At 43.9% G+C, this 11528-nt stretch overlaps 1 protein-coding gene across 1 annotated transcript in view; it reads left to right on the top strand.

Annotated features, from left to right (window-relative positions):
* The first annotated feature begins 1156 nt into the window (after nucleotides 1-1156).
* Nucleotides 1157-11528, top strand: part of GDPD2 (glycerophosphodiester phosphodiesterase domain containing 2) — a 31397-nt gene continuing 21025 nt past the window's right edge. Inside the window, exons 1-2 of the mRNA XM_028715263.2 lie at nucleotides 1157-1292; nucleotides 10444-10570. The gene's annotated coding sequence lies outside the window, so the exon portion shown is untranslated. The remainder of the gene's footprint in view (nucleotides 1293-10443; nucleotides 10571-11528) is intronic.

Here is an 11528-nt window from a genome sequence, read left to right as displayed (position 1 = left end):
AACCAAAGCACAAGACGGCAGAAGGGCATCGCGGCTTGCAGTTCCCATGGCGATTAACGGTTCAGACGGACTACAATACCCAGCGTGCCGCTGGAAGGGCTACTTCCGGCAGCCCTGTGTGGACTTCAAAGAGCTGCTATTAAGCGGACTGCGTTACCCAGCATGCGCAGCGGTACAAAAGGAGAGCTGGAGGCTCAATGGGCGCGCTGGGGGATGCTGGGAACTGTAGTCCTTGCGGCATGAGGGAACTTTTCAAACCCAAAAGTTGGCCTCAGGCCAATCTCTGTCTCTCAGTGACTTGCGTGAGGATAAAAACAAATGCACCCTAAAACAATTAAAGCAGTCTGAAGAAGATGACGTACTTCTAAAAGCAGCTGCCGTTGAAAAACATTCTTGGATTCAGTGATATTTGGGGTGGCCAGGAATAGTGCAGGGATGTTGTTCTTTTAATTCCTGGAAGTTAATATTGATGGACACAGGTGCATGCACCTCAATAGGGAAGCCATTCCGCAAATGGGGAGCCACCACAGAAAAGTCCCTGTCGTGTTTAAGATAACTTTTTCAAAACAAAAAACAAAAAAACCGGAGGCTTTTCTTTTGAGAATTATGAGAATTACCTAAACAATATAGAAATGTATTTATGTATGCAGCCATGGTCTCCTGGATGATCTTTGCCCCAAAATGGAAAGCAGAAAACGTCCCAACAAAAGAGGAATAGTTACAGAAACAACTATGCAGAAATGGCGAAAGTTACCAAAAGAATAAGAAATCAAAATGATCGAGTTTTTAAGAAAGAATGGAAATCATTTATAGAATACATACAAAATTATTATAAACAAATTAAGGCATTAGCAGGCTTAATATAAAAACGTGCAGCAGTTGTGGGGGGAAGTCTATGGAACACAGGGAAAAATGGTAATTTGGTTTAATTTGGAAATGCAGTAAAATATTATAAAAACAAGGAACTGCAGAAAGAGGGGGGAGGGCAGTCGAAATAATAGATATATGATAAACCTTTTGCTTTTAAAGTTGGGTTTTTTTGTATGTTGTAAAATAAATTATATAAATAAAATTATTAATTTTTTTTTAAAAAAGAAAAGTCCCCGTCATGGGCCAATGATGACAGTGGCGGACCAGGGAGGAAGCCCAGAGTCAGTGGCTACCAGATGGCTCTCTCACTAGGGGTCTACGGTACTTTGGAGGAAGGGTGTATTTTGGAGAAGGGAGAAGACCACATGGAGGGAGAAAACACAATGTACAAGAAGTGACCCATGCTGTAAGCAATGAGTAAGGTAAGAATAATAGAATCATAGAATTGTAGAACTGGAAGAGGCCCCGAGGGTCATCTAGTCCAACCCACTGCAATGCAGGATTCTCAACACATACCGTATTTTTCGTCCCATAGGACGCTCCGTCCCATAGGACGCACCTAGTTTTTTGGGGGGGAAATAAAGGAATTTATTTCCCCCAAAAGCAGGTTGGAGAAACCGAAGCAGATCGAGGAACAGCGGGGTGGCGGTGCTGCGCCTCCCTGCTGTCCCCCGAGCTTGTGGGGCTAGCCGATGTCTGCCCGGCGCGAGGGGCGCTCTGCTTCAGGGCGCCCCACCCGCCAGGCGGCAGGCTGCTATCCGCAGCCTAGACATCCCTGCGGGACCTCCCGCAGGGCTGCCTAGGCTGCGGATGTGTTCTCGAAGCGCCAGGCGCTCTGCTTTCAGGGCGCCCGGCGCTCCGGGAAGCAAACTACTATCCGCAGCCTAGACAGCCCTGCGGTAACTCCCGCGGGGCTGCCTAGGCTGCGGGTGTCTTCCTGAAGCCTGGAGAGCGAGAGGGGTCGGTGCGCACGGACCCCTCTCGCTCTCCAAGCTTCAGCGAAAGCCTGCATTCGCCCCATAGGACGCACCCAGATTTCCCCTTCATTTTTGGAGGGGGGAAAGTGCGTCCTATAGGGCGAAAAATAAGGTAATTGCCCACCCCATTTGAAACCATACCAGACCCTGCAAATTAGCTTTGCAAATGTGCTAGCAGCTTTATTGCTGCGCCACTAGGATGATGGCCCTATAACTAGATGAGCTTGGCTGCTACCGCCACTGGCCTTCTGCTCTTGGTCTTTCCTTCCCTAGGAATGACTTTCCAGCATTAATTCCAGGCTGGCCTTTGACTTTGTGGGTTACCCTGAAACCTTCCATCCTCAGCTCCTGCATCCAGCTTTGGCATCAACCTCAAGGCTCTGAACACGGCTTGCTTTACATATCATGTCTCCAGAGCTATCCCTAAGAGCAAGGGTCAGCAACCTAAGGCCCTTGGGCCAGAAGCGGCCCGTGGAGGTCGTTTTACCGGCCCACAAGCCGCCCCTGAACCGAGTTGCCCACTCGCGCACTGCACTGAACCGACACAGGGACTCGCTTCCTTGGCACCAGAAATCGCGTCTGCACACACGCAGATGCTGAAAATCACGGGCATGCTCGCTCGCACACGCACACGTGCATGATCCAGCCCACGGAGGGATCTCTGCGGGACCGATCCAGCCCAGGCAAGATAAACCTTGCCAACTCCTGCCTAAGAGGGTGCAAGGCTAATCACACAGTGTGGGGGGAGGGCACCATTGCTTTCATCTCCCTCTGCCTCTGCCATCCTGCCTCCTCTCCATGCTGATAGTCCCCCAATTTAGTTTTTGGCTTTTTGCCTCTGCTTTAGCAATGGTGGCCAATATCTTCCCATTTTCCTTCCCCTGTCTTACTTTGTGTCATTTTTTGCACCCGGTTTAACACTGTTGGGCTCCCTCTCCCTGTTCTCTCCTTGGCTTTTTTTGTGTTGTTGTTTGCAGCTGCAAAAAGTGCCAGTGGCCTTCCTCTCTGTGTCCTTCACCCGCTAACTTGAAATTTCTTGTTTTTTGCAGCCACTTTAGCTCCGGTGGCCTATTCCCTCCTTTCTTAATCTCGTTTCTTTTGCTGCTGCTGCTGCTGCTGCTGCTGCCTCCGCCCGACTTCTGTGCCTTGCTCTAACAAGTGAGGGGTTTGAGAGGTTATCCAGTTGGGTAGGAGACAGCAAGACCAGCCAGGAAGTTTGGGCTACTGTCTGTGCCACCAGTGATAAGCAGGGGCCTGGGACAGTCGCCCCTATTCACACCCACCTTCCCAGGGCAGTCCTGCATGCCCCTGCTAGAGTTGGTCATCTCAGCTGGGACAGGGTAGAGACATAGGAACCTGCCTTACACTAAGCTGGACTATTGGTCCTGCTCTAACCCAGAGCTGCCTGCACTCACTGGCAGAAGCTGCCCAGGGTTTCATTTATTTTTTTTTTAATAAATATTTATTAGGGTTTTTAGAAAGAAGAATACAATATTAATAAGCATTGTTACTTTGTTTTAACAAAATTTCATAATATCCTTAAACTTCCTCACGTCTCCCGCTCCCACTTACATCATTAATAAGTTTTTGTCAAGCAAATTATAATCTTATTTCCAAATCTGTAACCACTTACTTAAATACAATAAAATAATTCTCCTGCAAATTTGTTTCTCTTAATCTCTCTTATCATCAATTCCTGATCTATTTTAGTGAAGACCAATTATTTATAACCAAGCATCCTTCTTAACATTCCGCTAAATCACAATATTTCTGTAAGTAAGTCTTGAATTTCTTCCAATCTTCTTCAATCCTTTCTTCTCCCAGGTCTCGGATTCTGCCAGTCATCTCCGCCAGTTGCATATAGTCCATCAGTTGCATCTGCCATTCTTCCAGTGTGGGTAGATCTTGAGTTTTCCAGTTCTTAGCGAGTAGTATCCTTGCTGCTGTTGTTGCATACATGAAAAATGTTCTATCTTTCTTTAACACCTTCTGGTCGACAATGCCCAAAAGAAAGGCCTCTGGTTTCTTGGTAAAGGTATACTTAAATACCTTTTTCAGCTCATTATATATCATTTCCCAGAAGGCCTTCACTTTAGGGCAAGTCCACCAGAGGTGAAAGAATGTTCCTTCATTTTCTTTACATTTCCAACATTTGTTATCAGACGAATGGTATATTTTGGCGAGTTTAACTGGGGTCATGTACCATCTGTATATCATTTTCATTACATTTTCTTTCAAAGCGTTACATGCAGTAAAGTTCAACCCAGTGGTCCACAACCTTTCCCAGTCCTCAAACATAATGTTATGCCCAATATCCTGTGCCCATTTTATCATAGCCGACTTAACCAATTCGTCTTGTGTGTTCCATTTCAACAGCAAATTATACATTCTTGAAAGTACCTTAGTCTTAGGTTCTAACAGTTCTGTTTCCAACTTCGATTTCTCCACCTGGAATCCTAACTTTTTATCACTTTTAAAGATTTCCTTAATCTGAGCGTAGTGTAACCAGTCTCGCACATTGTCTTTCATTTTCTCCATACTCTGCAGTTTCCAATTATCTCCATCTTTTTCTAACAGTTCCCAATATTTTGGCCAGTAGGCTTCCATATTGGGTCTTTTCCGGGCCTTAGCTTCCAAAGGTGAGAGCCACCTTGGAGTTTTGTTTTCCAATAAGTCTTTGTATTTTGTCCAGACATTAAACACTGCTTTTCTGACAATATGGTTCTTAAAAGCCTTGTTGATCTTAGCTTTGTCATACCACAAATATGCATGCCAACCAAAAGCATTGTTATAACCTTCCAAATCTAACACATCAGTGTCTTCGAGAAGTAGCCAGTCTTTTAGCCAGCAGAAAGCTGCGGCTTCATAGTACAACCTTAAGTCTGGCAGGGCAAAGCCCCCTCTTTCCTTTGCGTCTGTTAATATCTTAAACTTGATTCTGGGCTTTTTGCCCTGCCAGACAAATTTGGAAATATCTCTCTGCCACCTCCGGAAACACTCCGTTTTATCCACAATTTGCAATGTTTGAAACAAAAACAACATCTTTGGCAGCACATTCATCTTAATCGCAGCTATTCGTCCTAACAAAGAAAGCTTCAGTTTTGCCCAACTGTCCAAGTCTCTCTTAATTTCAGACCAACATTTTTCATAATTATCCTTAAATAGACTCAGATTTTTGGCTGTTATATTAACCCCTAGGTACTTTACCTTTTTCACCAATGATAATTCTGTTTCTCTCTGAAACCGTTCTGACTCTGTATCTGTCATATTTTTCCCTATCACCTTCGTTTTTTGTTTATTTAGCTTAAATCCTGCCACCTGACCAAAATCATGTATCAGTTGTAATACTCTTTTCGTACTAGGTTCTGGCTCCTGCAATGTCAAAACTAGGTCATCTGCAAAAGCTTTAAGTTTGTATTGTTTCGCTCCGACCTGGATCCCCTGCACCAACCGGTCCCCTCTAATCATGTTCAAGAGCACCTCTAGAACTGAAATAAATAACAGAGGGGAGATCGGGCAGCCTTGTCGTGTTCCTTTTTCAATTTTAAATTCTTCCGTTACCACATTGTTAACTATCAATTTAGCTTTTTGTTCTGAATATATTGCATCAATCCCATTTTGAAAACCCCGCCCCGCTCCCATTTCTTTTAAATTTCCCTTCATGAATTTCCAGGAGATGTTGTCAAAGGCCTTCTCCGCGTCTATAAAAATCAGCACTGCTTTAGTGTTTATATCTGTTTGCAAAAGTTCCAAAATGTCAATAATGTTCCTTGTGTTTGCAAACATATGTCTACCTGGGAGAAAGCCGGCCTGGTCCTTATGAATTACTTCATTCAAAACTCTTTTAAGTCTGCCTGCTAAAACATCAGCAAATATTTTGTAATCCACATTTAAAAGGGAGATGGGGCGGTAGTTCTTAAGTTGTGTCTTTTCAGTTTCTGATTTTGGTATCAACGTGATAAAAGCTTCCTTCCACGATTCCGGCGCTTTCTTTCCCTCCAAAATTTCATTGCTGACCTCCATCAAAGGTTGAATCAGATAGTCACTCATTGTCTTGTAATACTTGGAGGTCAAGCCATCTGGTCCTGGAGATTTGCCCAGCTTCATGTTCTGAATGGCATGTTCAATTTCTTGTCGTGTTATTTGACTATTCAGGAGTAGTCTATTTTCTTGTGTAAACTTTTTAAAACTGTTTTTTTTCAAGAATTGTTCAATCTCAACCTCATTTTGTGGCCCTTGAGTATATAGTTTCTTGAAATATTTCTGGAAAGATTTTCTGATTTCCACGGGGTTCTGAATATTTCTTCCTTCAATTTCTAGATTTGTTACTATATTTAACTTTTGTCTCTTCTTCAACTGCCAAGCCAGCAGTTTCCCACATTTATTTGCCGATTCAAATGTTTTTTGTTTCATTGACTTAATCTTCCATTCTATTTCCTGATTTATCAGTTTAGAATATTGTGCCTGATGAAGTTTAATTTCTCTCAGAATCGGCTGCGACTTCGGATTTACTCTTAGCTTCTTCTCTAATTCTTTTATTTTTTCCAGGATCTTGTCTTTCTTTTCATTTTGTTTCCTTTTCTTAATAGCATTCTGTTGTATTAAGAACCCTCTCATCACTGCTTTACTTGCGTCCCAAATTGTTCTTTTTTCCACCGTTGTGTTCAGATTTATTTCGAAATAGTCTTTCAATGCTTTTTGGGCCTTTTTAATAATCTCCTGATCTCTAAATAAGTTGTCATTCATCTTCCATCGAAAGGAACCGGTTGGTAACAATGTCAAATCCATTTTCAAAGCGTTGTGGTCGGAGCAGGTCTTTGGGCAGATTTCCACTTTTCTGACCTTAGGTGCCAGACCTCTAGTAATCCAAATTTGGTCGATTCTTGTCCAAGTCAGATGGGCTTCAGAGAAGAATGTTCCTTCCTTTCCCAAGGGGTTTCTCATTCTCCAGATGTCAATCCAGTCCATATTGTCTGTCATTTCAAAAAAGGTCTTTGGTAGTCTGCCATCTTTGGTAACTTTTTGACTTTGCGACTTATCCATATTAGTTGATACAATCCCATTCATGTCTCCCATCATGATGATGTTCTCAAAGTCCAGATATTCCAGCATGCTCTCATGCAGCTTCTTGTAAAATTCCGATTTCCCTTCATTTGGTGCATAAATTCCTAATAACATAATTTTTTCTCCTTGATGCTGTATTTCAACTGCCAAAATTCTGCCGTGTTCATCTTTGAATAATAATTTGGGTGAAAGGCTCTCCTTTACATATATCACCACCCCTCTCTTCTTTACTCTGTCCGAAGATATAAATTCCTGGCCGAGTCTTTTATTTATCAAAACTTTTCTATGGAGCCTAGTCACATGTGTTTCTTGCAAGCAAATAATGTCCAATTGTTCCTTTTTTAATATATGGAAGATTTTCTTCCTTTTTTCGGGAATATTGCAGCCATTAATGTTCCAGCTCAGAAGTTGCAGAGACATCCTGTAGAAATCTGGTTATTTTTCAAGGGGTGGTACGTCATCCAAGGGTGCCGGTTCCTTTGGTGCTCCAGGCTCCGGCAGTGATCCAAGTCCTTTATGAAGGTCTTCTCCGTATTGGTTCAGAAATTTGTCTCTATCTTCCAATGTTCTGATTTTAATCTTCCTCCCTCTAAAAGTAAACGATAATCCTTGAGGGAATTCCCACCTAAAGATGATTGAGTTGCTCCTCAGTAGTTTTGCTAGTTCCAAGTATCCTGATCTCAAATCCAAAAGCTGTCTAGGAATATCCTTAAAAATTTCAATTCTTTTGTCCAAGATGTCCAGTGAGTTTTTGTAATGTAGGCCCAAAATTCTGTCCCTTTCCTCCTTTGATCTCACTGTAATCAAGCAGTCTCTGGGCTTGTCTTTTCTTATCAATCTTCCCAGCCTAAAGGCTGATGTAATTTTAAAGTCTTTTTCTTCCAATTTCCACTGCACAGAAAATATTTTAGTCAGGAACTCAGCCAGTTGATCTTCTTCTACTTCGGGTACAAATCTTATCCTTAAATTGGTCTCCCTATTTTTCAATTCAATCATCGAAAGATAGGTCTGGTGTTCACCTACTTGTTTGTTGAGTGGTCTTACCTCTTTTTCTAACTGTCCAAGTCTTTGGCTAGTGTCTTCAACCAATTTCCTGTTTTCACCTGAGGCCTCCTCCAATTTTGCAATTGATTGAGTGTTCTGTGCCACTTGCCCAGTTATTCTATTTAGGCATTCTGTGTTCTGGTCTATTTTCGCAGTTTGCTCATCAGCTTTTTTGTCCAAAGATTCCACTCTCTTATCCAAAGATTCCAATTTTTCATAGATTTTTTCTAGAATGGAAGAAGCTGATCCTGAGGCCATATCCTCCAATTGTAAATCCTCTGTCTCTCCTCTCCCTGCCAGTGGCAAGGAGGCAGCTTCTTCCTCAGAGTGCAAAATAGGCACAGACGATCTACGTTGCTGTAGAGTTGAGGCTAGAGTTGTTTGTCTCGTTCTTGGTCTTTGTTCTTTTTCTTTAGTCTCCTTTTTCTTTGCGCCACTCATTCCAAACTTATCTAGAAGTCAAGGTCAAGCTGAGTTGTTCCCATGGGAAAGGGACAGCCCAGATGCAACACTCAGCCAGCAGGCCAAGAAATAGAAAGTAAAGCAAAATCACTGTTGTTAAGTCCAAAAACCTCTAGGGGGAGCCTAAAATGTCTTTTAGGAAGGATTGCCCCAAAATAAAAGTTAAAGTCCCAAGAACCTTCAAATGTTAAATTTTTAGCAGAGTTGGTGTTGTAGAAACACAATGTCTCAAAACAGTGCTTGCTGGTACTTCAATTGATGTTATAAAGTAACAAAATCCAAGCCTCTCAAATTTTCCCAGTTTATGTATCAAAATGCTTAGGTCTGCAAACTGATTGCTACTGTTGCCAGGCAGCTCCAGCCCTGGTTTCCTTCTTTAAATTGTAACTTCAACAGAAGAGGATTTCAAAGTCCATGCTAACACATAAATCCAATGCTTAAACTCCTTTTCTGCCTTTAAATACAGTTCAGTGAATGCTCAGATCCAGTCAGTAAAAAGTTTACTTACAGCCTCCACTCCTCCGGCTCTTTGCAATAAAGTTCAATGACAGCGGAAGACGGACTTCCTTTTTCTTTTCGTCCTCCGCTTTCCGCCAAATTCAATTACTTTGGTCTCAAATTGGTCTCCAATTGATTAAAAGTCTCTATTACTCACGGATTGCTGTGTTTTAAGTGCCAAATCCAGGAAGAAAGGTCGGCGCTCACCGGCAACGGCTTCGCGGCTTCTCTCCGCCGATTGCGGAACGACCCTCAGCGCCGCTGCCTCCTCCGCGATCCGGAGCCCCTTACGGGGTCCCTTCAACGTTTCGGGGGCAGCTTCTGGCGCCCGCCGGGTCCCAAGGCTGCAGGCTTCTGCCGCCTGCAGTTTTCCGGTGTGGGTCTCCGCTTCGCCGTAGCGGACGACCCGTTCTCGGACGGAGCTCCCTTCCCGGTTAGGAAAAGGCAGCCATTACCCTTCGCGCCGCCTCCGGAAGTCAGAAGCTGCCCAGGGTTTCAGACAGAGGTGTCCCCCAGCCCAACCTGGAGATGCTGGGGACTGAACCAGAAGCCTTCTGCATGCAAAGCAGATGCTCTACTCTTGAGATGCGGCCCTTTGCCACTAATGCCCAATTAGTGCCATTGCCTTCCGTTAAGAGTTTGGGTGTAATCCTTGACGCCTCCCTTTCCATGGAGGCGCAGGTTACAGCAACAGCCAAGGCGATATTTTTCCACCTTCGCCGCATCAAGCAGTTGGTCCCTTACCTTTCCCGCCCTGACCTGGCCACAGTGATCCATGCGACGGTCATCTCCAGGCTTGACTACTGTAATTCGCTCTACATGGGGCTGCCCTTGAAGCTGTCCCAGAAACTCCAGTGGGTGCAGAATGCTGCAGCGAGGCTCCTCACGGGGTCTTTGCCATGGGAGCATATTCACCCAGTGCTGTTCCAGCTGCACTGGCTCCCGGTGGAGTACAGGGTCAGATTTAAGGTGCTGCTTTTGACCTTTAAAGCCCTTCACGGCCTAGGACCCTCGTACCTACGGGACCGCCTCTCCCGGTATGTCCCACGGAGAGCCTCAAGGTCCATAAATAACAACACCCTAGTGGTCCCAGGCCCTAAGGAAGTTAGATTGGCTTCAACCAGAGCCAGGGCCTTTTCAACTCTGGCTCCGGCCTGGTGGAACGCTCTGCCTCATGAGACCATGGCCCTGCAGGATCTGATTTCTTTCCGCAGGGCCTGTAAGACAGAGTTGTTCCGCCTGGCCTTTGGCTTGGAGCCAATTTGATTCCCTCCCCTTTCTTCTTTCTTCTTTCTTTTTCCTTTTTCCTTTCTCCTCCTGTGATGTGGCTGCATTTTAATATTTTAATGTTCCATTATTTTAATGTTGTATTTTATTTTTGTTTTTAAGTTGTAATCATTCAACTTGTTTTTATTATTGGTTGTAAGCTGCTCTGAGCCCGGCCTTGGCTGGGGAGGGCAGAGTATATATAAAAATTATTATTATTATTATTATTATTATTATTATTATTATTATTATTTGCCTACAGCTCAGCTGCTCGTATAGCCAGGGACTATGCTGTGGCCTTGAGAAGGCATACTTAATCCTTCTTGCAGCAGAGGCAGACATGAGGCAGCGCCACAGAGCCCTGCGACTATGACAGAATTGAGCAGAAGGTGAGAGGCAGGAGCATGCTGAATTTTAACCTTGCACACGGCGCCACTGAAATTTGAAAGACTGAAGTCTGACAGCATATATGTCTCACCTCTGGAACTTTACTGGGTTAAGATACTCTTTTTTCAGTTCATTAATTCACACCTCTTCTTGGCTCCGTCAATGGGCAATTTATAGTATAAAAACAGAATACTTGTGGACGGTCAGTTGTTATTCCATAGCACAGAAACTCCCAAACCTGCTTTATATATTTTGCCTAAATTGTTCTAAATCCTTGCCTAAGTAATCTGCATCTTATGAGCCCCAATCTCTGAGCAGTATAAGATTCTTGGAATTTCTAGTGCTTACCCAGGGTTCATATTTCCTTCAAGGATGAAGCTCAGCGAAGACTGTGGTGTCTTTAAGATATATGGTTTGTTCACATATATATAACCTGAGCCTATGATGGAGGGGCCCATAGCATTAACACCCCAAGAGGGACTTGTTTCTCCCATAGCCACAGTCTTGGATTCCAGGTGAAATCAGCTATGGCTGCCTCTCTTCCTTTCCAGCTTCTAGGTCACATAACTCTAAACTCTGTCTTTTGTCCTCACTTTTGCAAGTTGAGGGAGGGGCCCCACCCATTTTCTGCCTAGCATAGACACCACTTTCCTTTGTTCTCTTAATGACCCATCACCCAGAAAAGCACCTCAACACAGGAAGCTTCTAGCCTGTCTTACATTTTAATACTTGCTGGGTCCAGGGGTTTGAAAGATCTCAATTCCCTCCCCCCCAAAACCCAACTTCATAACAGTAGAATCATGAAATTGTAGTGTTGGAAAGGATCCCGAGAGTCATCTATTCCAACCCTCTGCAGTGCAGGAATCTCAACTAGATCATACATGACAGATGGCCATCCAACCCCTGCTTAAAAGCCTCCAAGGAACAAGAATCCAAAACTTTCTGAGGCAGTCAGTTCCA

Source organism: Podarcis muralis, chromosome Z (assembly GCF_964188315.1).
Source record: "Podarcis muralis chromosome Z, rPodMur119.hap1.1, whole genome shotgun sequence".
NCBI lineage: Eukaryota > Metazoa > Chordata > Lepidosauria > Squamata > Lacertidae > Podarcis > Podarcis muralis.
This window is presented reverse-complemented; position numbering and strand designations above follow the sequence as displayed.